This window comes from Armigeres subalbatus, chromosome 2, assembly GCF_024139115.2.
Source record: "Armigeres subalbatus isolate Guangzhou_Male chromosome 2, GZ_Asu_2, whole genome shotgun sequence".
Taxonomy (NCBI): domain Eukaryota; kingdom Metazoa; phylum Arthropoda; class Insecta; order Diptera; family Culicidae; genus Armigeres; species Armigeres subalbatus.
In genome coordinates, this window is record NC_085140.1 from 284,372,046 (window position 1) to 284,397,707 (window position 25,662).

The 25,662-nt window shown below is 41.7% G+C and overlaps 1 protein-coding gene and 1 long non-coding RNA gene across 4 annotated transcripts in view; both read right to left on the bottom strand.

Annotated features, from left to right (window-relative positions):
- Positions 1-898, bottom strand: part of LOC134216465 (uncharacterized) — a 106,156-nt gene extending 105,258 nt beyond the window's left edge. Inside the window, exon 1 of the long non-coding RNA XR_009980688.1 lies at positions 683-898. This is a non-coding gene — a long non-coding RNA (uncharacterized LOC134216465). The remainder of the gene's footprint in view (positions 1-682) is intronic.
- Positions 1-25,662, bottom strand: part of LOC134212337 (tyrosine-protein phosphatase Lar) — a 612,250-nt gene that overhangs the window by 432,624 nt on the left and 153,964 nt on the right. The window lies entirely within an intron of this gene.

Genomic DNA, 25,662 nt, shown 5'->3' on the forward strand with positions numbered 1-25,662 from the left:
AATTGCTCATCCTAATGCAGTACTCATCGCGTTCCATTGCGATGAAGTTGCACTGTCTCTCACATTCGTACATGTGTAGATACTTCAGCACGCCTCCAGCCAGAATAATCCAGTAAAACGAAACATTTCCCTATCGACATTTTCGTTTGCCGTTTCTTGTTGCGGCAGCAGACACAGCACAGCGAAAGAGCGGAGGCCCATTTCACCGAGAACACATTCTGCAGTAGATGCACAACAGCTTTTTCACTTTTCTTCTGACTTTTTTATCCAGCCATCACCAGCCACCAACGCTATTTCGTCGTTCCGAAGGAAAAACAACACATTCTGATCCCCGTCCCTGCACGTCTCGACGCTTCATGGACCGCACTCTAATGTACACTCTTCTGCTGAACCACTGACTGCCATCAGAGTATATCGTCGTTGGTCAGTTTCCCGGTTGAACAATGGAAGCGGAGCAAACGAAGCCAGTCGAAAGCTAGCCACTTCCCGTGCCAGAAGGTTCAAGTCACGCGCTTGCATAACATCAAGACCAGGCAGGACTTTTCCTGCACTGCGAGTTATCTCAAGCTGCACCGGAAGGACGAAAAACAGCTGCTCAAAGTAGCGATCCATCTCGTCGATCTTCCTCATGCACTGACCACACCGCTTTCCCCCAACCCCCGCCGTCTTAAGGCTCCATTACCACTGATGAAAGCTACGAACACATCCACACGCACATCAGACACACGCCGAATCAACGACTGCGGAGCAACACAGTTCCCACGATAGAGGGTGGCCGCGCGGGTCGCTGGCGGACCGGCAGCTGACTGGCTGCGTGTCACACAATCGAGAAAGCACAGAAATCCACCAGTCAGTGAGGAACGCGGCGGCACCGTACGTACGCGGATTCGAATGCCGTTTTGTTGTTGCTTGCAGGACGAACACGAGCGCACTGAGAGAGAGAATCCACGGCGGAAGCCTCCATGCAGTGGCCAACCGACCAGCCGGCCGGAGATGGTGGATTTTCATCCGGGTCGCCCGCACACGAAAGGCCGTGTCGTGTTTCGCCGTTCGTCCTTCTTGTTCGGGTGGGTGGGTGCCAGGTTGTCGTCGTGTTGAACTACTCACGCGAAGCTGCATCCGGGTGAGTTACCGCCGAATGTTGCTGGATCGAGCAGGCTGGATGCTGGCTGCTTTCTGTTGTGGGTGGTGGGCGGTCGGGATGTTTTTGTCGAGTTGTGTGCTCGACAGTGGCGGTGCTGCTCGAAAAGAAGGAGATCCAACGCCAAGCACGGTATTACAAAGAGGAATATAGGAATTCGAATGCAGCTAGATAAAGGGATGTGCTTTCAAGCTTGTCAAGACGTGGTACCACCTGCACATGTGTGCAACACAATGAAGACATTTCCGTGACAGACGAATGATAATGTTAATACATAGCATATTAAAGTAAGCCAACTTTGGGCATGACAAAGAATAGGGAATACTTGAGAAAGAGCCTTTAATCCTACTATATCGAACCATTTAATTTTGTCGCGGCAGCTTTGGCGACAGTGAATTACAAAAGGAATGGTTTGATAAAATATATAAGATATTAATAACACTCATGACCAGTGACGAATTTTCCTGTTTTTCGAAATGTATTCTCCTTATTAGGGTGGGAATCAGACCCAGTCGTATGCGCATAGACGACTGACGTCGCTGACCGTTCGGCCACGAAGTGCACAATAAAAATCAAAATAAATAATTTTGTCAAAAAAATCAACAGCTGAGATCTCTGAAATGTTTTTGAATCCAACAACTCAGATCTTGGAAATGGGTTTGGTAATTGTTCGTTGAGTTTGTTGGAAATGTTGCTTCGATTTTTTTTTTTCTGATTTACCTGAGATGTTGTATGTTTGACAAATATTTAGTTAAGGTCGGCAATGCAATATGATTGTATAAGATCAGAAAGATTTTACCAATCTAATCTGCGACCAATTATGCCGCTGCGAATCAAAATTAAAGCCTTGCGCAAAAGCTTTGTTACCTTAGAAATGCAAAAGAGAGGAAATCAACAAGTTGATATTTCCAGCTAGATTTTCATTGGTAATAAAGACAAACAAACAACTATCTCTAAAATCAATACTAGTACTAGTAAGAATGAAATATTACTTCAAATCATGTCCTTCTACAGAAAGGTGGCTTGAAATCAATTCAAGGAACAAAAGCAATAAAAGAAACATTCAATTACCAAGAGATGAACAGGCCTTACCCAGCACCACAAGTGATACGAAGAGAGTAATTTAATTTCCAGGTAAATTGGCTCAAACTCCGTTAATTGATAGAGATCTGAAGACTCAGTTTCGATTCATCAAACCGAGCACCATATACCTACTGGATATCCGACAATTATTTTATCAGAAGCTCTCATTCACCCAGCGTGCCTTAGTCGTCTCTCGATACCACATTCAATGTTTTCAATGGACTGTGAGTTCCAACACTCGAAATCTAACCCCCATTCGAGCACCCACTCACCGTTAACGAGGCACAACCACTCACTGAGCAATATTCTAGTCGCTCACAAGGACTTTCCCTCAGTGTTTCATGATTCGAATTCGATTCGAGCGCTCGTCAGCAACATTCTTCTACGGGGGTTCGCGTGTATCTCACCCATCCACCCACGCACGTCGGCCACGGCACACAATACACACTCGACGGCAGCTTGATCCTGACCGTCAGTCTTGTCGGCACCACCGTGACGAAAGCAGTGGCCTCCAGCGCGGAGGCACCTAACCAGCAAATATATCGAAAGGACAATCGCGCACCGCCACGTTCCTCGCCGATAGTATTTACTCGGTTTGGTCGGACGGAATTTCGTTCGCATGCTTAGCCAATTGTACCAATTCGGAACGGTCTAAAGAGTGAGTGCTCACACGGATGGTTAGATTTACGTAAAAAACAAACACGGAAATCCATCGATGGGCCATTGCAGCAGTGAAGCGGACCGCGCTGGGGTACTGGTGGTTCGGTCGTTGTTGAAAACTTAACTTTGGGGCAATCGATTGTGATCTGGGTGACGAGGCAAGTGGAGCAAAGAGCTTCCGCCTTCCGTTTCGAGCCAAGGACTCTTGTGCTCCTGAATGGCGGGGGGAAATCTACGAGAAGGACCATCGTCGAGTTGGCTGACTGTCGGGTTGTGATTCGTGGTTTGCTCGATGTGTTTTGTTCCCGCCATTCGGTACATGGAAAGTGGCAATTTTGTTAGGCCTTTGCGGGGCACTTGGTGGGAGTTTTCTGTTTTTTTTTATCAATGTCGGTGAATGAAAGATGGTGATGATGACACGGAATGAAATAATGAGCAAAATGTGGCTACCAGGAATGGGAGTCAACCGACGGGAAGGACCGGAGATAACGAATGAATCACACAAGTGTTTTTGACTCTATACAGTCAATGGTTTCCCGGTATTCTGAGGCTTTGAGGCAACAGTAGGACCAACAGAAAATTGTGTCATAAAAACTGAAGTACCTTGTGGCCCTCCAATGGAAGTGTCGTTGATATTCGTTTTCGTCGTGCTGTTGATTTGCTGTCGGGAATGGAAAAATACAAGTCATTGGGTAAAAAGTTCTTTCCGACGATGAAAAAAATAAAACTGCTTGTGGTGAGACAAAGTGGAGAAGAAAAGTGTGTCACGAATCGAACAAGGGGTGGCCCGCTCGGGAAAATCGTTTTCAAACTGAATTGTGTCGTGTAATTGATGGTTTATTTGTTTCCAACTGCGATCAAAATTAAGCTGCAGCAGGTACACAGTTGTTCCGTCGTTCGTTCGTTCGTTCGTTGGTTGGTTGGTTGATTGCAAGGATTTCAATTGAGGATCCGGTCCGGGTTGCGATGGTGCAACTAGCGAATTCAGTGCACGTAGCCATCGTCGAATCGCCGTCGAACGACAGGAGGTTGATAGAACCAGTGTTGCCACATAATTTATAGCTTGCATATGTGCTCGATGTCAGGCTCAATATCGAATTTCTGATTGATAGGATGAATCTGTTTTTAAATATGTGCAGTGCCGTTGCTCCTAGCTGAGAACAGTACATAATAAAACGAGGCGGAATGGGGTAGCGGGGGTAGTGAAAAATGGTCAATCGATAATTTTATTTTAAAGCAATTTAACATCAGTTATTCCAATGCATATTAGGTGTTAACTGTTCAGATTATTTCCGCCTCGTGTTTTGTAAGTTTAAGAGTCGTGATCGAGTGATAAAACTCCACTAATGTTCTTTGCAGAAGTTAAACACCATAAAAGCATATGTGCTTTTTCAACTTTATTACCTCCTTACAGAGCGACTACGAACGGATTGAAATTAATGGTTTTTGATACTTATGTTCTGTTTGAATTGAATGTTATTAGTTGAGTGTCTGAAACAAGATGGAGGCGCGTGGTTGTTTATTCTCATAGTTCAAAAAGTGATCTAGAGAAGATATTTATGATGAATTGTTTTCGAGAAAGCTTTTATCGCATGGATAATTTAAATGACGGTCAAATAAAGATTTAAAGGTTTATCAGAAATCCTTTAATTTTGGCACTTCTGAAAAGCAAGATAGATAGATGTTATGAAACTTTGAAACTTTTTTGATTGAGATAGCATTGGCTTTTATCGGTAAAAGTGATACTTCCTACGCTCAAAGTAAAGGAGAACATTTTGTATGGTGGGAGTGGAGAGCAGAATTGAAAGTTATCGCAAGCAAGCGACAAGTTTGAAATAGCATGGAAGTTGAAAAGTAAGCAGAAGACCATTGAAGAACAATATTACTTGAAATTGCTCTTTTTTCTATGAATACGTCCTGGAACAACTTCAATAGTGGCAAGGTGACTATTATTCCATGGCAGGCAGCATAACAGCGATTTGAATCTGCTCAAACATTTTCGATGTCTGAAAACGGTTCTAGTGTAGATAGAGATTTCATAGGTATTTAACGATGATGGTATTTTCAGGGAGATGTCATTTTGGATAAATATCATTTTTGGGAAAATGTCATATTCGGGGAAATATGAAATTCGGGAAAACTATATTTACGGGCAAATGATATTTTCGAAGAACTGTTATCATCGAGAAAATTATATTTTTGGAGAAAGGTTATTTTTGGGGAACTTTCCAATTTTGGGAATTGGTTTCCAGGAAATTTTGATATCTCAAAGAATCTTATATGAGCTAAAGAATGAGGAATATGGATTACCTAGCAGTCCAATCAACTATAATCGTCTCTAATAATTAGAAAAACTTGATTTGTGTGGCTTTCAGTCACACGAAAATGTTGATAATTCTAAATTATTGCCAACGTTCGAAAGTTTAGATCTTCATCAGGGCTCAAAATTAATCAACCTGTCCATTGGAGTGCTGATTGATTAATTTCGAGCCCTGATGAAGATCCAAACTTCCGGATCGAAACGTTGGCAATGATTTAAAATAATCAACACTGAAGAAGTTTCCAAGTAGGAAACGAAATACGTATCTGCTTGTTGATACATAAAAGTGAATAGGGGAAGTAAATGGAAGAATAATAGTCTTTTAACCTTGAAAAAATATGAAAAATTAAAATAAAATTTATATTTGAATTTTGTATAGTCAGATCACAGGCACACACATAGGCAGATTATTATCGAATCGACGGATATTTTACAGAGAAATACCAATATATCGGGATATCTGTATTTCAGGAAAATTCTAAATGAAAAGAAATAAACTAAATTTTTTGGAACAATTTTCTGTTAACTTGTTTTGCAATATCGTTATGTTTTAGACATAGCAAACCGGCTCCCTAGTAGCACGTATGTTTCACACAAGTCGCCGCAACACATTTGTGACCAGATTTAGTCACAATTTAGTTGCTGGAACCATTTTTGTTTGACTTGTGCATTTCGGGCTTTTTATCATTCCGGGATATACCGAAATGTAAATAGGTAAAACAAGTACCTTCAAATTTTTTACATAAACTTATTTTTAAACTCATGATGTTTGAGGCGTCACTAACCATAGTTTCCATTCAATAAAGAATACTGATTTACCATTTCCATTTCTTAACTTTCCCCTATGACTCTCACATCTATTCCATAATCTTCTTATTACGACAGAGAATATGTGTTCCAAATTTCCAAATTCCAAATTAGAAGTTACATTGAGTTGATCGATAACTAAACAATACCCCTCCCTCCCACAAAAGAAAGTTCCAATAACTTTCTCATCTCCCCACTATAATCATCTTCTTAGGACAGAGAATATGTGTTCCAAATTTGGTGGAAATGGGTCAGGGAATTTAAAAGTTGAATTGTATTGTACACCCTCCCCTTTTTCCAAAGATCATCGCAACCCCTTATCGTCGTCTGCTTAAGATAAAGAATGTGTGCTCCAAATTTGGTTAAAACATACATAGGTCGGGCAGATTCGTCTAGTATAATATAATAATAGATGTAGATATATAGATAATGATTTCTATATTATAGAATAAGTTCGTCATCTATTTTAATTGCATTTTATCGCCTTGAAATTGTTTAATAATTCGTTAAAAAGGCCTCTACGAAATCTTTGCAATGTTTCTCCAGAAACTATTGATTGCTGAAATTCTTTGATAATGTCCTTCTAGAGCTTCATAGGAAATTGTTATGATATTCATCCAAATGTCCATTAAGAAGTTCTTTCGAAAAATCTTCCCTAAATTAGTTGATAAATTGTTCAGGAAATACCACCAGGAATTGCTTCGGAAAATCCTCCAGAAATCAATAAAACAAATCTTTAAGAACTTTCCCCACGAATTCGTTTTAAAATTTCTTTCAGGAATACCTTCGTAAAATACTTTCCTTCAGAAATTATTTTGAAATTCCTTCGAGAATTCTTTTAGGAATTTGATGGTAAATTTATTTAATTTTTTTCGGTCTTTTAGGAATTCCTTTAGATTTGTTTAAAAAAAATCATTCAGTAAATTCTTCAGGAAAACTTTAGAAAACTTTTCAAAGATTCCTTTGCGAATTTCTTTGGAATTCCTTTAGGAATTTCTTCGGAAATGTTCTTAAAAATTCCTTTGGTAGCTTCTTCAGGAATTTCTTCGAAAATACCGTCGGAATATACTTGTGAAATTCCTTGGAATTTAATTTTAGCAGTTGATTTGGAAATTTCTTAAGGAACACTTTAGAAAGCACCTTAAGGAATTGATCCGGAAATTCTAACGAAAATTCCTTCGAATTTTTTTCTACGTATTTATTTGGAAATGCTTTTAAAAAAAATCATTCGGAAGTTTCTTCAAGAACACGCTCAACAATTATAGAAAAATTGCTTCAAAAATACTTTCTTAAAATCCTTCGGAAATTCACGGCAGCAATAATTTTAGTGCAAGAATGTCTTCAAGGCTGAGATTTTAATAAAAAAAAACTTATACTAAACCATCGCAGCTAAATTTTGAATGTTTTAAAGTGCCTTTAGTGCTGTGAAGCCTTAAAGCTTAAGATCCTGAATAAAAAATCTTTCGTAATGGAAACATATAGGCTCAAGAGTCTCAATTTAACGAAAAGCTCTAAAAAACAGATTCCAGGGTTCCGTGAAATTTCGGGAATTTAATAAATTTAGGCGACTACTTAGGCGAAATGACGGCTTTGGCAGGTTTTGTTCTATTATATGTATGTTCTATTATATATTTTGTTCTATCTTCCAGCAATTCATCCGGAAGTTCTTCAAAGAATCCCTCCGAATGTTCCTCCAGGTATTCCTCCGAAAATTCCTTCAGGAAATCCTCCGGAAGCTCCTTCTGGAATTCCTCCAGATTTTCCTCCGGAAGTTCCAGGAATTCTCCCGGAAGATTCTCCAGGAATTCTTTCGGGAATTTTTAGAACTACTTAGAAAATAAGCGTAGCTAATAGGATATATGCAAAGTGAACCTCAAAACTAACGGGATGTATGGCCTTGTATTATTCACATGGTTTCTGTCCAAAAAGTTGTTTGAAATTTTCGTTATTTCGTGAAACTTTAGTTTATACACGAAACTTCCCAGTATCTTAAAAGGAGGCTTTTGAACCCCTTGGGAAAAGGTTTCCGAGCCTCTTAAAGGGAGATTTTTCGAGACTCTTGAATAGAGGCTTCCGAGGAGGATTCCGAGTATCTTGGAAGGAGGCTTCCGAGCCACTTGGAAGGAGGCTTGCGAGCCTCTTGGAAGGAGGCTTGCGAGCCTCTTGGAAGGAGGCTTGCGAGCCTCTTGGAAGGAGGCTTGCGAGCCTCTTGGAAGGAGGCTTGCGAGCCTCTTGGAAGGAGGCTTGCGAGCCTCTTGGAAGGAGGCTTGCGAGCCTCTTGAAAGGAGGCTTCCGAGCCTCTTGGAAGGAGGCTTGCGAGCCTCTTGGAAGGAGGCTTCCGAGCCTCTTGGAAGAAGGCTTGCGAGCCTCTTGAAAGGAGGCTTGCGAGCCTATTGAAAGGAGGCTTCCGAGCCTCTTGAAAGGAGGCTTGCGAGCCTCTTGAAAGGAGACTTGCGAGCCTCTTGAAAGGAGGCTTCCGAGCCTCTTGGAATGAGCCTCTTGAAAGGAGGCTTCTAAACCACATGAAAGGAGGCTTCCGAGCCTCTTGGAAGGAGGCTTCCGAGCCTCTTGAAAGGAGACTTCCGAGCCTCTTGAAAGGAGACTTCCGAGCCTCTTGAAGGAGGCCTGAGGCCTCTTGAAAGGAGGCCTGAGCCTCTTGAAAGGAAGCTTCCTGAGCTTCTTGAAAGGAGGCTCTGAGGCCTCTTGAAGGAGGCTTCCGGGCCTCTTGAAAGGAGGCTTGAGGCCTCTTGAAAGGAGGCTTGAGGCCTCTTGAAAGGAGGCTTCCGAGCCTCTTGAAAGGAGGCTTCCGAGGCCTCTTGAAAGGAGGCTTCCTGAGCCTCTTGAAGGAGGCTTGAGCCTTTGAAAGGAGGCTTCTGAGCCTCTTGAAGGAGGCCTGAGCCTCTTGAAAGGAGGCTCTGAGCTCTCTTGAAAGGAGGCCTGAGGCCTCTTGAAGGAGGCCTGAGCCTCTTGGAAGGAGGCTTCCGGGCCTCTTGGAAGGAGGCTTCCAGGCCTCTTGAAGGAGGCTTCCGAGCCTCTTGGAAGGAGGCTGGAGCCTCTTGGAAGGAGGCTTCCGAGCCTCTTGGAAGGAGGCCTGAGCCTCTTGGAAGGAGGCCTGAGGCCTCTTGGAAGGAGGCTTCCGAGCCTCTTGGAAGGAGGCCTGAGGCCTCTTGGAAGGAGGCTGAGCCTCTTGGAAGGAGGCTTGAGGCCTCTTGGAAGGAGGCTTCCGAGCCTCTTGGAAGGAGGCCTGAGCCTCTTGGAAGGAGGCTTCCTGAGCCTCTTGGAAGGAGGCTTCCGAGGCCTCTTGGAAGGAGGCCTGAGCCTCTTGAAGGAGGCTTCCGAGGCCTCTTGGAGGAGGCTTCGAGGCCTCTTGGAAGGAGGCTTCTGAGCCTCTTGGAGGAGGCTTCCGAGGCCTCTTGGAAGGAGGGCTTCCGAGCCTCTTGGAAGGAGGCTTCCGAGCCTCTTGGAAGGAGGCTGAGCCTCTTGGAAGGAGGCTGAGCCTCTTGGAAGGAGGCTTCCAGGCCTCTTGGAAGGAGGCTTCCAGGCCTCTTGGAAGGAGGCTCTGAGGCCTCTTGGAAGGAGGCTTCCGAGCCTCTTGGAAGGAGGCCTGAGCCTCTTGGAAGGGCTTCCAGGCCTCTTGGAAGGAGGCTTCCAGGCCTCTTGGAAGGAGGCTTCGAGGCCTCTTGGAAGGAGGCTTCCAGGCCTCTTGGAAGGAGGCTTCCGAGGCCTCTTGGAAGGAGGCTTCTGAGCCTCTTGGAAGGAGGCTTCTGAGCCCTCTTGGAAGGAGGCTTCCAGGCCTCTTGGAAGGAGGCTCTGAGCCTCTTGGAAGGAGGCTTCCGAGCCTCTTGGAAGGAGGCTTCTGAGCCTCTTGGAGGAGGCTTCCAGGCCTCTTGGAAGGAGGCTTCCTGAGCCTCTTGGAAGGAGGCTTCCTGAGCCTCTTGGAAGGAGGCTTCTGAGCCTCTTGGAAGGAGGCCTGAGCCTCTTGGAAGGAGGCTTCCGAGCCTCTTGGAAGGAGGCTTCTGAGCCTCTTGGAAGGAGGCCTGAGCCTCTTGGAAGGAGGCTTCCGAGGCCTCTTGGAAGGAGGCTTGAGCCTCTTGGAAGGAGGCTTCTGAGCCTCTTGGAAGGAGGCCTGAGCCTCTTGGAAGGAGGCTTCCGAGGCCTCTTGGAAGGAGGCTTCCGAGCCTCTTGGAAGGAGGCTTCTGAGCCTCTTGGAAGGAGGCTTGAGCCTCTTGGAAGGAGGCTCTGAGGCCTCTTGGAAGGAGGCTTCTGAGCCTCTTGGAAGGAGGCTTCTGAGCCTCTTGGAAGGAGGCTTCCTGAGCCTCTTGGAAGGAGGCTTCCTGAACCTCTTGGAAGGAGGCTGGAGGCCTCTTGGAAGGAGGCTTCCGAGCCTCTTGGAAGGAGGCTTGAGCCTCTTGGAAGGAGGCTTGAGCCTCTTGAAAGGAGGCTTTCGAGCCTCTTGGAAGGAGGCTTCGGGCCTCTTGGAAGGAGGCTTCCGAGCCTCTTGGAAGGAGGCTTCCGAGCCTCTTGGAAGGAGGCTTCCGACGCTCTTGGGAGGAGGCTTCCAGGCCTCTTGGAAGGAGGCTTCCAGGCCTCTTGGAAGGAGGCTGGAGCCTCTTGGAAGGAGGCTTCCGAGCCTCTTGGAAGGAGGCTTCCGAGCCTCTTGGAAGGAGGCTTCCGAGCCTCTTGGAATGAGGCTTCCGAGCCTCTTGGAAGGAGGCTTCCGAGCCTCTTGGAAGGAGGCTTCCGAGCCTCTTGGAAGGAGGCTTCCGAGCCTCTTGGAATGAGCCTCTTGAAAGGAGGTTTCCGAGCCTCTTGGAAGGAGGCTTCCGAACATCTTGGAAGGAGGCTTCCGAACCTCTTGGAAGGAGGCTTCCGAGCCTCTTGGAAGGAGGCTTCCGAGCCTCTTGGAGGGAGGCTTCCGAACCTCTTGAAAGGAGGCTTCCGAACCTCTTGAATGGAGGCTTCTGAGCCTCTTGGAAGGAGGCTTCCGAGCCTCTTGAAAAGAGGCTTCCAAACCTCTTGAAAGGAAGCTTTCGAACCTTTAGATTGAAGATTTCAGTTAAAAAGTATATTTTTAACATATCATTAAACATTTTATGTCTCGACCATCTTCTTCTTCTTATTGGCCTTACATCCCCACACTGGGACAGAGCCGCCTCGCAGCTTAGTGTTCATTAAGCACTTCCACATTTGTTAACTGCGAGGTTGTCTCGACCATCTATCTGACATTAAAGATTTTCAAAATGAGTTCCTTCGTCGTTTTGTATTTTTGACCTTTTGCCCTACAGCCCTTTATACACTGTGGTCGTTGTGGAAGGCAACATTACTTAGGCTTTAATTTATTATATATATATTATGTACAACACAAAGTCTTAGAATCAAAAATTTAACAAATTTCAAAAGTTTATCAATAATTTTTATTGGAATTGTATTACGTCCGCCATTACGTATTTTTGTCCGAGGTACCCCCTGGGTCCAACAAAGGTTCCCCCAGGGGAACATGTACCCTAGGTTGAGAACCGCTGTTTTAGAAGAATTCAAGATGGATGGATGGCCGATACATTTCTGATGGCGGTGGCGGCGACAGAAAATCGTCAGCGGCCGCGGCGCACAGATCTAGTTAGAAGCGATAGGAATGTAACGCAACTCTGGAATTTAACACATGATCTAGAGCCAGAAATAACGGTAGAATTTGAAATATTCAAAAACAGATTCGAAAACCTTTTCAATATTTAAACATGATGTTTAAGCAATTCAAAAGGGAATTGTGTACACTGGCGTTACTTTCAACGCGGATAGGTTTATCGATTTTTCGGTCTACATCATATTCTACAACTTTAAAACTACCACCTGATATTTTCTACGATTTTTTGTGGATTGTTTTATCAACTCAATGTTATATTGAATCCAAAACCAATTGCCCAAGTTAGCAGTTAGTCAGTTCTCCATTAACACCTATTTCACCATACACTGAGATTAATTGACTTTAGAATTTCAATCAATCGCCTTATAAAAATTTGCCTTGAGAAAACGGTATGAATTCATGTTCACAGTTAATAGAACTGGATTCTATCTATAGACGCCAAAATTGGGAGGTCTATATATAAAACATTCGCTCATTGACGGTCGGGCGAATTATTGCTATAACTGTTTTTGTGCGATTTTATTACGACAAAATAAAAGATTAAATGAGCTCAAAGTCTTCTGTTTTTGACAACAAATAATAAAGAAGCGCGTTATTTGGATGAATCAGAACAATGTGGTTTGCAGCAAATCTGATTTGCCCAAACTTTCCATTTCCGAATAATCAGTTTTAAACATAAATCAGAAAGTGTTTTTTTTTGTTTCTTATGGGCTTGACAGATTCAATTTAATTAATTTTATTATTTTAAATTATTTCTTGTTTATGCTTGTTTACTCAAAGGCATCCTAGACTAGTCTTTGCATGAAACATCTGGCAACACTGGAAAGAAAACAGGAACTAAGCAAAAAAAGAACTAGAGAGCAGCGCGAAAAAAAAAACACAGTCGATTCATGATTGAAAGCAAAGTGATAAGAGTTTGATTTTTAATTGAAAAATTTCTCGCTCTCCATCGCTGTCGTTCGTCGTGTCGACACTCCTCCGTGTCCAAGAACCGACAGCAGAGAGTGATGGCACTACACACCGACCGGCACCGTCTCCGAGATAGATAGCAATCGACGACAGCCAATGACAGTGACTTTACCGTGCAAGGATAGTGCCGCTATCCTATGAATGATAGGATATCGGATGGCGACGGCGATGACGGCAAGGACAACTCCAACGGATGCTTTGATCCTGGGCATCCCGCTGGTAGTGTGCCTGCCTATACTACCTTCGGTCGCTCCGTAAGATTGATGGAACCGTGGGAGACTGACAACCGAAGGGAATACACCACCACCCATGGCTGCTGCTGCTGCTGCTGCTGGTAAACTGTTGTTATTGAAGTCGAAAGTACTGGAGCAAACATTGGTTCGTTAGTTCGCGGTGAGAGCTGGGGTGCATTTTGTGTGCAGCTGCTAGGTAAGTCTGACGTGATTTCGATTTCTGTGACGGATGGATGTTTTGGCGTTTCGTGGCGGTGATGGATGCTTTTTGAATTGGGTGATGGTTATTTGTTTTACAAAGTGCCGCCAGCGATAGGTTTTGATGTTTTTTCCTCCGCGGTGGATGCAACAATGTGATGCCGATTACAGAGTCGAGTGATTGGGAATGATTTCCATTTTTCGGAAAATGTATTGAGATTTTAATTATTTTTCATGTTTTTTCAGGGAATCTATTTCTTTTTAATAATCCGGAAATTCCCGAAATGTTGTATATCTGGGTTCGTTCCGGGTTGGACTCTATCAATATTTAAAATTTCTTAATACAATTCCTAGACCGAAAATGTGTAATCATCCCTCCATACAATCCTAAAATGTAAGCTTCAAATCAAAGCACTAAATTTTCATGAATTGATATTATGTATCGAATCGTTGAATTCAACCTCCCAATCTGATTAGGTACCAATTTTGATCTAAGCATCCAACTTTCAAGCCGAAGCCTTTTTTGGAATAGGTAGGGACACGGCAGGTATTTTCGTCTGTTCGTCATAGTCTCGAAAACTAATAAAAGAGACGCTTTTTTTGTAAAACTCATACGTACCAAATCGTAAGCTCAGGAAAAACGTTCTGCTATAGTGGAGTTCTAGCAAATGTACGTTGCTTTCGTTGGTTTTAGCCCCTACGACGATGGACGGAAATACCTGCCGTGTCCCTAATATTTTTACTTTTGCTGGAAGATTACCTTTTTTCTAGAAGGGAAGGATTTTTGCGAAAATAGTGTGTTGCTTTAAAACTACGATGAGAATCAATGTAAAAATTCCATTAGAAAAAATATTGCTTCACACTTTCACCACTAACTTCTCAACATTGACCTCTCAGGTTTTATTCTATACTGGCTTTGTTTGGCGTTCTAACTTCGGACCTTTTTTGCCGGTAAGTGGTGGAGCAGATTGAGAAGGAAAGTTGCCGGCACCAGTCCACTCTGTTCGTACCATAAATAAGCGGAAGGATTTGGGACTTTTGATTAAATTAAAACATTGGTTTCCTGGAAATCTCTTGATGAAGTTCACTAAGCAAAAGTATATGGAGCGGCTTCGTCATTTGTTTTTCGAATATTCATTTGAATGCTTTTCATCAAATTGAAGTTTTCAGTCAATTGCTACCGCATTTATTATTATTTATAATTGATTTTCATGTATGATTTTTTAAAATAATAATATCAGACCCAATTTATCAGATAATTCTAAATCCCTTCAATGTGTTCCATTCGTTGTAGTGCTCAATTGTTAAAATATAACGCAATAAGTAAAATAATATTTTGTATCCAACAAACTCTGTTATACAAACTGCCTTTGAGTTCAGAACTTGATATCTACAGTTGTAATCAAGTTAGGGAAAAGTACCGTGAAACTGTTACTGTGATTGGAAGTGCATCACTTACGTCCGTCTCACTGCGTTTGCCGAAAAATTTCTTGTTTTGGGTCGTGTGCAGCGCACACAGAACTTAGTCGACAATTATCTGTAGTACAATGCCATCAAAATGTCAGTCAGAAAACAGAAATCATCTTCTGCATCGAAAGTCATAACGGACTCGTTTTAGGTTTGATCACATGCCCGGCAATGGAGACACGAATATCTCTCCGCAAATAGTTAATTTCCAAACAAAATTGGTCACCTGATTTCTCATATAACCACCATTCGATATCCAGCGCAAAAAATATCACTTAGTTTTTGACCTTAGTTATATCTGAGTTCTTGTCTAATTTTCAGGAAAATTGGCTCGCGGCAGCTGAGATCTAGATCTCCGAACTTAACTATTTTGAATGGAAAACTGGTTAAGCGCACTTTATTATGCGAAATAATTTTATTATTTTTTAGATTTTGAATTCAGAATCAAGAAACCAAGCTGAAATTCGATTTATACTATGTTCGAACATAGTATTAACCAGTCTTACAAAATGTCGTGACCATCACCAGATGATCAGATATGAAAACAAAAACCACCACGCTTTTAAACGATGTTCTTTACTGACAATCACTGCAAGCGCATCGTGACATGTAGAAGCTGACACGTGAATACCTTCGGTAAGCGTGACACCCAGATTGACAACCACAAGCTGAGCGCCATAAAGAGCATCAGGTCGGTCAGCTGTCAAAAGTGCAGGTGAGCACCGTTATTGATTGATTTTGTTGTCGTTTGATTGGACTGACGTCGTTTTTAATTGATAAATTGGATAAATCAATAGTTAAATTAAGGGTTCATTCACAAATTACATAACGCTAAAATGGACCTGGGGGCTGAAAGCCCCCACCCACCCTCTCGTAGCGTATTTTGTATGGGAGGGTTCTGAAATTTGTATGGGCCGTATTTGAGAATGGCTCTAACTAAGTTTTTACCAATTTGATCCAGACTATCTTTTGAAAAAGGCCAAATTTTTTTTATTGATTTTTTCAAATGGATACAATTAAAAAACGACGCATCCTACAAAAAAATGTTGTATGGGTGACTATCGCAAAATCAGTCAAAGTTTCTAATAAAGATATCGGAAACAATTCAAATTGAGCCCTACACTGAAAAAAAATCAGTTTCAACAGTTTCAAAAATTAAAACTCGATTTGCGAAAAAACGCTTTTTTTGATTTGTATGAAATTGTGTCTCAAGATAGGTGATTATGTTCCCTACCAACCGTCCATACATCGCAAGCTTGACACTTTTAAGGGAAAAAAGTTTTTCTAACAAAAACTTTTTCTTGTCGAAATTATTTTCAGTGTATTTTTATCCGTTGCGATTAGTTACGACCTAAATATTGTACTCTGCTTGACTGTACAGGAATATTTAAATATATGTATGTATATGTTAAATCCACTGGCACTCCTTGACACTGAGAAAAAAAATCAATTCCGACAAGAAAAATTTTTGTTAGAAAACTTTTTCCTTAAAAGTGTCAAGCTTGCGATGTATGGACGGTTGGTAGGGAACATAATCACCTATCTTGAGACACAATTTCATACAAATCAAAAAGTGTTTTTTTCGCAAATCGAGTTTTAATTTTGAAACTGTTGAAATTGATTTTTTTCAGTGTAGGGCTCAATTTGAATTGTTTCCAATATCTTTACTAGAAACTTTGACTGATTTTGCGATAGTCACCCATACAACATTTTTTGTAGGATGCGTCGTTTTTTAATTGTATCCATTTGAAAAAATCAATAAAAAAAATTTGGCCTTTTTCAAAAGATAGTCTGGATCAAATTTGGAAAAACTATGTATGTACTTTTCTTTTAATAGCACCTCTTAAAATATTGCACAAAAAGTCAATATAAACAATAAGAACACTTAAATGTTCCCAAAAATTCTATTTTGGCTTCATGCATTTTTATCACAGCAAAAATCCATTAATTCCGCTAAGTGGATTATTCCATTGCTGTCGAGCGTTGATTTCGAACCAAACACCGCATAGGTCAAGTGATCATCACGATAGTCAAGATGACATGGATATGACAACCACAACATCAGGAAAGTTTTCCTATCATTCATGCTGGTGATCACAGGCAGAAGAAGTGAAGACATGGTGAGTGACCAAGCGCTAGTTGCTAAAATGTCACTTTCATGGTGATCGTTACACCAAGCATGTGAGATCCACATTGAGCATCACAATTGAGTACTTGACACATGACCTGGATTTTGTTATTGTCACGCTTTGCGTGACTTGTACGGTGACACTTTGCAGCACTGGTATTAACATCTAGCATGAGATAAGGGGCATGACATTTACGCAACATCCTTACCAGGGCTGGAATCGAACCAAAAGCATATCGTGAGTGACGTTTTCGCAAGCTGTTGCGATGATGAATTAATTCGGGGAATATATCCTATGATAAATTACTTAGAAAAAGTCCACAATTGGAGAGCCGATGCATACATTTCAAATAGTTTCAAAAAGTTTACATGTTGTATCAGGTGACGATAAGCTTGTTACGATTTATGACTATAATAATACAGTGCAAATTCTGCATACCCTGAACTGACGACTTTGAATGTGTGCTTGATGTCATCTGTTTGAGTGTAGTTGAGTGATTTTTTCTGCCTCAAGCCGCATTAATCTTGAAAATGATGATGATGATGATGGTGATAATACTAGCAGCAAGGCAACTGTCTATAGCACTGGACATATCTGACAAATGATTTGATCCTGTTTAGATTATTGTTTGTGTTCCATCTAAATCAGTATGAAGAACCAAAAATGGGTAGGGTGGTTCCATAAGCAAAGACGCTTATTCGAAATCCACGAGAAGAACGTCCTTCCAGAAGTTCTTACAAACGGTAATATAATCAAGCCCTCATTTCTCATATTGACTCAATAGCCCGCCCTTTATCCACGAAATGTTAACAATAGGAAGTTGGCAATCCCACTCTTTCTATCCAAATATATTCAATCAACTGCCCTGACCACAATACCCGTTTTACATAGTCACATAGTTTTACTATGAATTATGATAATATATTATTTGGGGGCAGCAGGGACTATATCCAAGGGCTTGACGATCCCTCCCAAATCCATCTGCGAGTTGTGGTGCCTGCCTAGGATGTGGTGGTGTTTGACAGTGGGATCTGTTAAACTTCTATGAAAAGCTGCATGTATTCGCAAGTAGGCTCCGCCAAAGCGACCGTGTGCCGCTCAAAGCGTACAAGCCCAAGTCCTGGTGTTAGGTGGGACGCTAAACAGACCTGACACGACGGCCCTCCGACGAGATAGGAGGTTTGCGCTATATAAAATCAACTATTACGCCTATAAAAACAACTATTACGAACGACATAGAAGACAATACGACTCGATACAATCGGCAACGACTTAGGCGACGAATAAAGGATCACGATTGGAAGCTTGGAACATGGAACTGCAAGTCGCTAGGGTTCGCAGGTTACGACAGGATAATATACGATGAATTACATCCCTGCAACTTCGACGTCGTAGGGCTGCAGGAGATTTGCTGGACAGGACAGAAAGTGTGGAAGCGGGCATCGAGCGGTTACCTTCTACCAAAGCTGTGGCACCACCAACGTGCTGGGAACCGGCTTCATAGTGCTGGGCAAGATGCGCCAACGCGTTATTGGGTGGCAGCCAATGAACGCAAGAATCTGCAAGCTGAGGATAAAATGCCGTTTCTTCAACTATAGTATCATCAACGTGCAATGCCCACACGAATGGAGACCCGATAACGAGAGGTTGGAGCAGACATACAATGGATGCCTACTACGGGACGTAGGCATACTGCAACGTACCTCGTTGCAGTATGTCTGCGTTCAAAACTCTCGACGGTGTATAACACGCTTCGGAGTCGTCTACCGCGGTTAAACATTGGGCAGTTACAAGACGGTAGACTGGCCCAAGATAACGCGCAGCAGCGGGAAGTGGCACTCCCAACGGTAGAGCAGCTAAGCGCAGCGTCTCTTGAAGATGACTGGAGAGATATTCGATCCGCCATTGGAAGCACCGCAATCGCTGCACTAGGCACGGTGCCCCCGGATAAGATAAACGACTGGTATGATGGGGAATGTGAGCAGTTAATTGAGGAGAAGAATGCAGCATGGACGAGATTGCTGCAACACCGCACGAGAGCGACCGTGGCGCGATACAAACGGGCACGGAATAGACAAAACTCGATTTTTCAGTGGAAAATGCGCTAGCAGGAAGATCGAGACCGTGAAGAGACGGAGCAACTGTACCGCGCTAATAACACACGAAAGTTCTATGAGAAGTTAAACTGTTCACGTAAGGCCACAGCCCGATATTTGTAAGGACATAAACGGGAACCTTCTTACGACCGAGCGTGATCCAAAGGTGGCGACAGCACTACGAAGAGCATCTGAATGGCGGTGTGATAGATAAGGGTGTCGGTATGATAATGAACCTGGGAGCATGCGCGCAGGACATAAGTCTTTCGGCTCCGGATTTCCAGGAAATCCACGAGGAGATCGGCCGGCTGAAAAACAACAAAGCCCCTGGAGTTGACCAACTACCAGGAGAGCTGTTTAAACACGGTGGTGAGGTACCGGCTAGAGCGCTGCACTGGGTAATTACCAAGGTTTGGGAGGATGATGTTCTGCCGTAGGAGTGGATGGATGGTGTCGTGTGTCCAATCTACAAAAAGGGCGATAAGCTATATTGTAGCAACTAAAGCGCAATCACATTGCTGAACGCCGTCTAGAAGGTACTCTCCCAACTAACACCAATCGCAAGAGAGTTCGGCGGACAGTAACTCTCTCACAGACCGTACGTCAAGTATTGCAAAAATGCCGCGAATACAATGTAGTCACACATCATCTATTTATCGACTTCAAAGTCGCATATGATACAATCGATCGAGATCAGCTATGGCAACTAATGCACGAAAACGGATTTCCGGATAAACTGATACGGTTGATCAAGGCGACGATGCATCGGGTGGTGTGCGAAATTCCAGCTTCATGGGCATTCTCGAGCCACTTTAAAATGCGCAGAGGGTTAATGCAAGGTGGTGGTCTTTCGTGTTTGCTTTTCAACATCGCTCTGAAGGGAGTAATACGAAGGGCAGGGATTAACACGAGTCGAACGACTTCCACGAAGTCCGTCCAGTCATTTGGTTTCACCGACGACATTGATATTATGGCACGTAACTTTGAGAGGATGGAGGAAGCCTACATCAGACTGAAAAGCGAAGCTAAACGGATTGGAAGTCATCAACACGCCGAAGACGAAGTACATCATAGTAAGAGGATCAATAGAGGACAGTGTAAGGCACCCACCACGACTTGGTATTGGTGGTGACGAAATCGAGGTGGTTGAAGAATTCGTGTACTTGGGCCTCCGATAACGATACCAGCAGAGAAATTCGGAGACGCATCATGGCAGGAAATCGCACGTACTTTGGACTCCGGAAAACGCTTCGATCGAATAGAGTTCGCCGCCGTACCAAACTGACTATCTACAAAATGCTTATTAGACCGGTCGTTCTCTACGGACACGAGACCTGGACGATGCTCGTGGAGGACCAACGCGCTCCGGGAGTTTTCGTAAGGAAAGTGCTGCGTACCATCTATGGTGGGGTGCAGATGGCGGACGGCACTTGGAGGAGGCGAATGAACCACAAGTTGCATCAGCTTTTGGGAGAACCATCCATCGTTCACACCGCGAAAATCGGAAGACTGCGCTGGGCTGGACAAGTAGCCAGAATGTCGGACAGTAATCCGGTAAATATGGTTCTCGAAAATGATCCGACGGGAACAAGTCGGCGAGGTGCACAGCGAGCAAGGTGGATCGATCAGGTGGAGGGCGATTTGCGGACCCTCCGCAGACTGCATGGTTACCGACGTGCAGCCATGGGCCGAGCTGAATGGAGAAGACTAAAAAAAAGGGGTTGTTTTATATATTAAAATTTCACTATAGGCTTGTATATCAAATTCATAAATTCAAATGAATATATTACTGTTATTCTAATACAAAATATGATTATTAGAAGACATATGAACGTAGCTGGAATGGGAGGGACTGAAATAGAGGTGTTTAAGAGAGCAGAGTTTAGGTTTAGTTATCAACATCACCAAACCAAACTGTTGGTTGTGACTACAGTGACCCCTTTCAGCTACCAGAGTAAATCTTCCATTTTTTAAGTTCTTAACATTCAGTAATTTTTTTTTCTGGATAGCTTGGAAAAATGTTCTGATTTTTCATTGGAAGATCCTCCCAATTTACAGGAAAAAATCCTCCTATTTCCTTTCCAAAAGTTCGTCTGAATTTCTTGTATTTTTCTTTATGAATTATCACTGGATATTTATCTGCATTTTGAAGAAATTTCTCCTGAATTTCAGCGAAAGTTTCTTTTGAATTTCCACCGTATATATTTTTGAAGCTACACGAAAGTTCTTATGGATTTTCCGCGGGAAAATCTTCAGCAACACGATTGTCATCAAGTAGAGATTGCAACAACATCTAAATGGTTATTTTATTTGCGGATAATTGCCTAATATTTTGATTCTCAAGGCCCCCCAATTTTGTCTTTCTCGGACACGAAGTGTATTGAAAGACTATATGTTCGCCCCAAAATATATTTTAGATGACTCGGAGATCCATTATATACCGACCGTTGGCGGATTGAGGTGATGTCTGTATGTTTGAGTGCACAAAGTATAATCCATTTTTTGGCACATATTCTCATCGGATGCTTGCAACTGGTTACATTTAATGGGAAATCCTATTCAACTTTCCCCAAACACACGTGACTGCGATCTATCGCTTAGCGAATGCGTTCCTGTCGCCGTTGGTTTAAAAGCTTAAATGGAACATTGCCTGCTGCGACCTAGCGATAGAATCGTGGCGACTAGTTGTCGCCATTCCGGCTTCAAGTCTGAGGGAGCCTTTACATGATTTCCTATTGAAAAATGGATGGATCGGACAATGGACTCAAAAGTTTTATTACTTTCTGTTAAAAATTACCTAGATCAAACTTAAAGTTTAGAAATAATTACCAAAATACTATTTTTATACATAAAACGCGTAAATAGTCTAGCTATTTTTTGGCACCTTTTCTCAAACAACATTTTGCATCCAGATGGGAATCTTGTCTTATCATTCCATATTGAATATTAGCTGAATCGGACTATGGAATCGGAAGTTATGACAAAAATACTATTCTATAATACATCAGAAAGAAAAAAAAAACGATACTCCGGATAATCGCGTCCGACCTGTATTGGCATCTCAAATAAAATATTCCGCATGATTTTTGTTTTACGAAGACTTTTTCACTAGTATTCCAAATCATCCCCGGTTAGCTCATTAATAATAAGTTATAAACGTGTGTTTTGTTCCCGGTTTAAAAATGATAATCGCAAATTGGATACATTTTTATTGTGCTCAGAAGAGTCCACCCGGGGTTTAGGTGAAACAGTCAAGGAAACAGTTGAAACTCGATGGTCAAATGTTATGAGAAGAAGAACAAGTGTCAAAACAAAGGAAAAGAAGCAGCGTCTTTGCAGGTTTCGTCTTAGCGTAAGACTATCTATGTAGCTATTTGCAATGGATTTGATTAATAGCTGCAGAACGGACCCTGCGTTGCTTTGGAGCTGTCAGTGAATATTTACTTCTTGTATGCTAGTTGCTTACATCGGGGCATTCCAGATCGATTTCAAAATGATTGTATTGATTCTTTGTACACATTTTCTATTATTCAAATAACTGAAACCTCAGGAAAACTTTTCTTACAAAATTTTGACTTTGGGTTTGTTGACGTTAGTGATTGAATATGTCCATAATTGAAAACAATTGATTCTAACAAACAGTAGGAGAGCTGAAAAATATTCTGATTTGGAAAGAATTCACTGAATCAAAAATTAGAAGTGAGTGCTAGTAATGGACCCCGTGCGTATAATGGACCCCCAGAACCAAAACCAAAAGTAAACGCCATTGGATAAAGTTGCATCACATATGAGGGTAGTTGTTCCATGCAATTGTTTTGGCTTGGGATACTAAAATTAAATTATATTAACTAATTTGTAAAAGTAAATACGTTAGAGGGTCCATTACTAGCACACAAGGGAGGGTCCATAATAGGCAACAGGAACATGTGGAAATGGAACATGTAAATCAAATGGGTGGGGGGACGTATGTAAACTAACTCTATGTTGCGTATTATGGTCCCGGGGGTGGTCATAATACGCAATCTGGCTACATTATTTTAAAATACTTATTTTAGTAGTAATAACAAATGTTTTAGCATGCTTTATGTACGAAACGCATTGCTGATAACTGTTACTTGCCATCTGGTGCTACAGAATGCAATATGTCATGAGTCTGAGTCTAGCGAAGCGATTGAAGTAAATTTCCGTCCTTAAGGGGTCCATTACTAGCACTCACTCCCTAATTAAAAATACCAAAAGCTTGAAAATATTCGGTCTTAGTTATTAAATTTTTCTATTTTGCGCGATTTTTTTATTATTATTATTGACGAATATTCTTTAAAGCAGCAGAAATTTTGAATGACAATGATCGGTAGCGATCCCAATGGCATCGACATGGTTGCGCCGAGGTAGCGTCTGTAACCATTCACCGGTTGAATGTGTTTTCGCGCCAGATTCAAAAATTTGGTTGTTGTTAATGTTAAGAAAGGCGCGATGATAAAACTAAGTCGAACATTTTGTCAATTATCTAGTTTATTGGATCTCAACGGCAAACTCCGGAAAAGCGCAAAAATAAAATTTTAAAAGTACAGAATAATAAACTTTTGGTATTTTGAATTCATTTTGAACTCATTCTCAGCTCATTTTAAGTGCATTCATTCAAAGTCAGAACATTTCCCTGCTGTTCTGGTGTTGGTCAAAATCAAATGTTTTCAATAATGCGCATTTCCAATTCGTAACGTCAACAAACCCAAGGTCGGATAGTATTGTAAGAAAATTTCGCTTGATTCCTACTGAACCCGTCGATAGCCGCTTAATAATTTACCATTGAATTTTTATAGACGCCATCTCTGAGAATACATGTTCTGCAGCAACCATCCGCCGACGGCCGCCACTGGGTCGATACCGATTGCGTCATATTTTTTGCAGTCACCATGAGGTTTTGCGTTGCAATGTGGCGAAAATTCCTTTCAATTTAACTTTCTTTCTGTATACAATAATTATCCTGAAAACGACCGATTAATTTTAAATAATACCAGCAGAACTTAACCCTGAAAAGGATCGATTTACTTTTAATCGTGCGTTTTGGCCTGTCTTGGCACGGTGGTTTCCATACCACTAACCAAGCCGTCCACAACCGGGACGTTATGCAAGAAGATTCTCGCTTCGATTGTGTGCTGTTCAATAGATAGTCTCTATGTCCCCCTTTCACATTATGTTGCTTCATACTTCTTCACCTAAGCGAACGGCTTTCAATCTGTTAATTTTCAAAAACAATAACTTTCGATTGTCTACTCCCTCATACTTTGAATAGGACTGACGGATAAAGCCGATGAACAAATAAATCATCATAATCGTGGTCGTAAAATCTGTTCCATATGGTCGGGGTTGTACCAAAGCACACAAAGCGCCAACAAATACTGCCTATTTTTCTGCCCAAGCTTTCGTTCAGTTGATTTAATTGATCACAAATCGTATCGAATATCTACTAACCACATAACTGAGGATATCATACATATATGAATTGATATAAAAAGATTCCCGTTTTCCTTGTGTGAACAAAGTATTACAACTCACTCAAAAAGCCGCTTGGTGCGGTTTGGCTGAACCCCGACCATATTATAATTTAACAATATGATCGGCATCTTCAACGACACTTTTGGACGAATCTTTGCACGCTGTTCTGTTCGGATGCATACAGTCGATCGCAAAAATGTGTTTGCTGAGATAGCTTTTGTGGAATTGTTTCGTTCGGGAAAATGTTACGTTCGAGAAATTGTTACATTTTGGGAATTGTTACATTCGGAGAAATTGCATTAAGGGAATTGATTTTCAATTTATTGTCAAACAATCCATTGAGGAAGTTTTATTCTAGATTTTTTTGCTAACGACGAGGTTTTCTTACCAATTCCAATTCCATTTAATGAACATTATGTCTTACTGGTCTTCAAAAAGTCAAGGGAGGAGAGATAACAAAAAAATAAATATTAAAATTGAAAAAAAAACACCTCCAGTTTGTTAAAGAATGTTTTGAAAATTCTTAGAATTATCCAAATTTTATTTTGTTTCTTCCTCAAAATATTATCTTTTGGCAAAAAAATCCGAGGGGAGCCATAATTGTTTTAAAATATGTGTATCAACCTTATAAGAAGAAATATTTTATTTTTGAAACTCGTAGGAATTTTTATCTTCGTACAACAAAGTTACATATATCGTAAGGCAAACATTTTGCTCCAAAAATATGTTTTTATGAGTCTTAGTGTTAATCAAAAACTTAGACAGCTTTTCATATCATGGTACTCGAACGATTTTCTCGCACAATTTTAAAACCACCCGTGGTACCTATGAGACGTCATAGAGTTCTCTGCATCTTTCTTAAGTAGGTGTCCTACTAACCATTTTTTCCCTTGCTTAGCATTCGTAAGGACGTGGCCAAGACAGTTCTCGACAGTTGGACAGTGCTTTTCTTTCGCCTAAGAGATAGTGATTTGTCCAAAATCAACATCTGTGGTAACGGAAGGAAGTGACGCTATTTTTCTCTTTAGTGCGAAGGATTTTCATAAAGATGTGGTTAACAACACATCATTCAGTCTGGCAGATAAAACTTTTTTCGCAAGTTGTGACGATAATGAAACAATGTTTTTTTTTGTTTTTTTTTTTAAGTTACACTGATGCTGAGGATGCATTTAAACTTGTTTTACACAGCGATACCCAAAAATTATGGTCAATTATGGTATTTCAGCGTGAACGAAGCGTTTATCGTAGGTTACCGCTGGGGGCTGTTTCTCAGATTTTTGTGCTCGTAAATAATACACCCGATTCTGTTTTTACACGGATTTTTTTTACACGGCCGTGAACTGAAAACTTTTTTTACACAGAACGCATCCCCCGTGTAAAAAAAGAATCGGGTGTAATTTGAGCTTGATGGATCGTGATTCT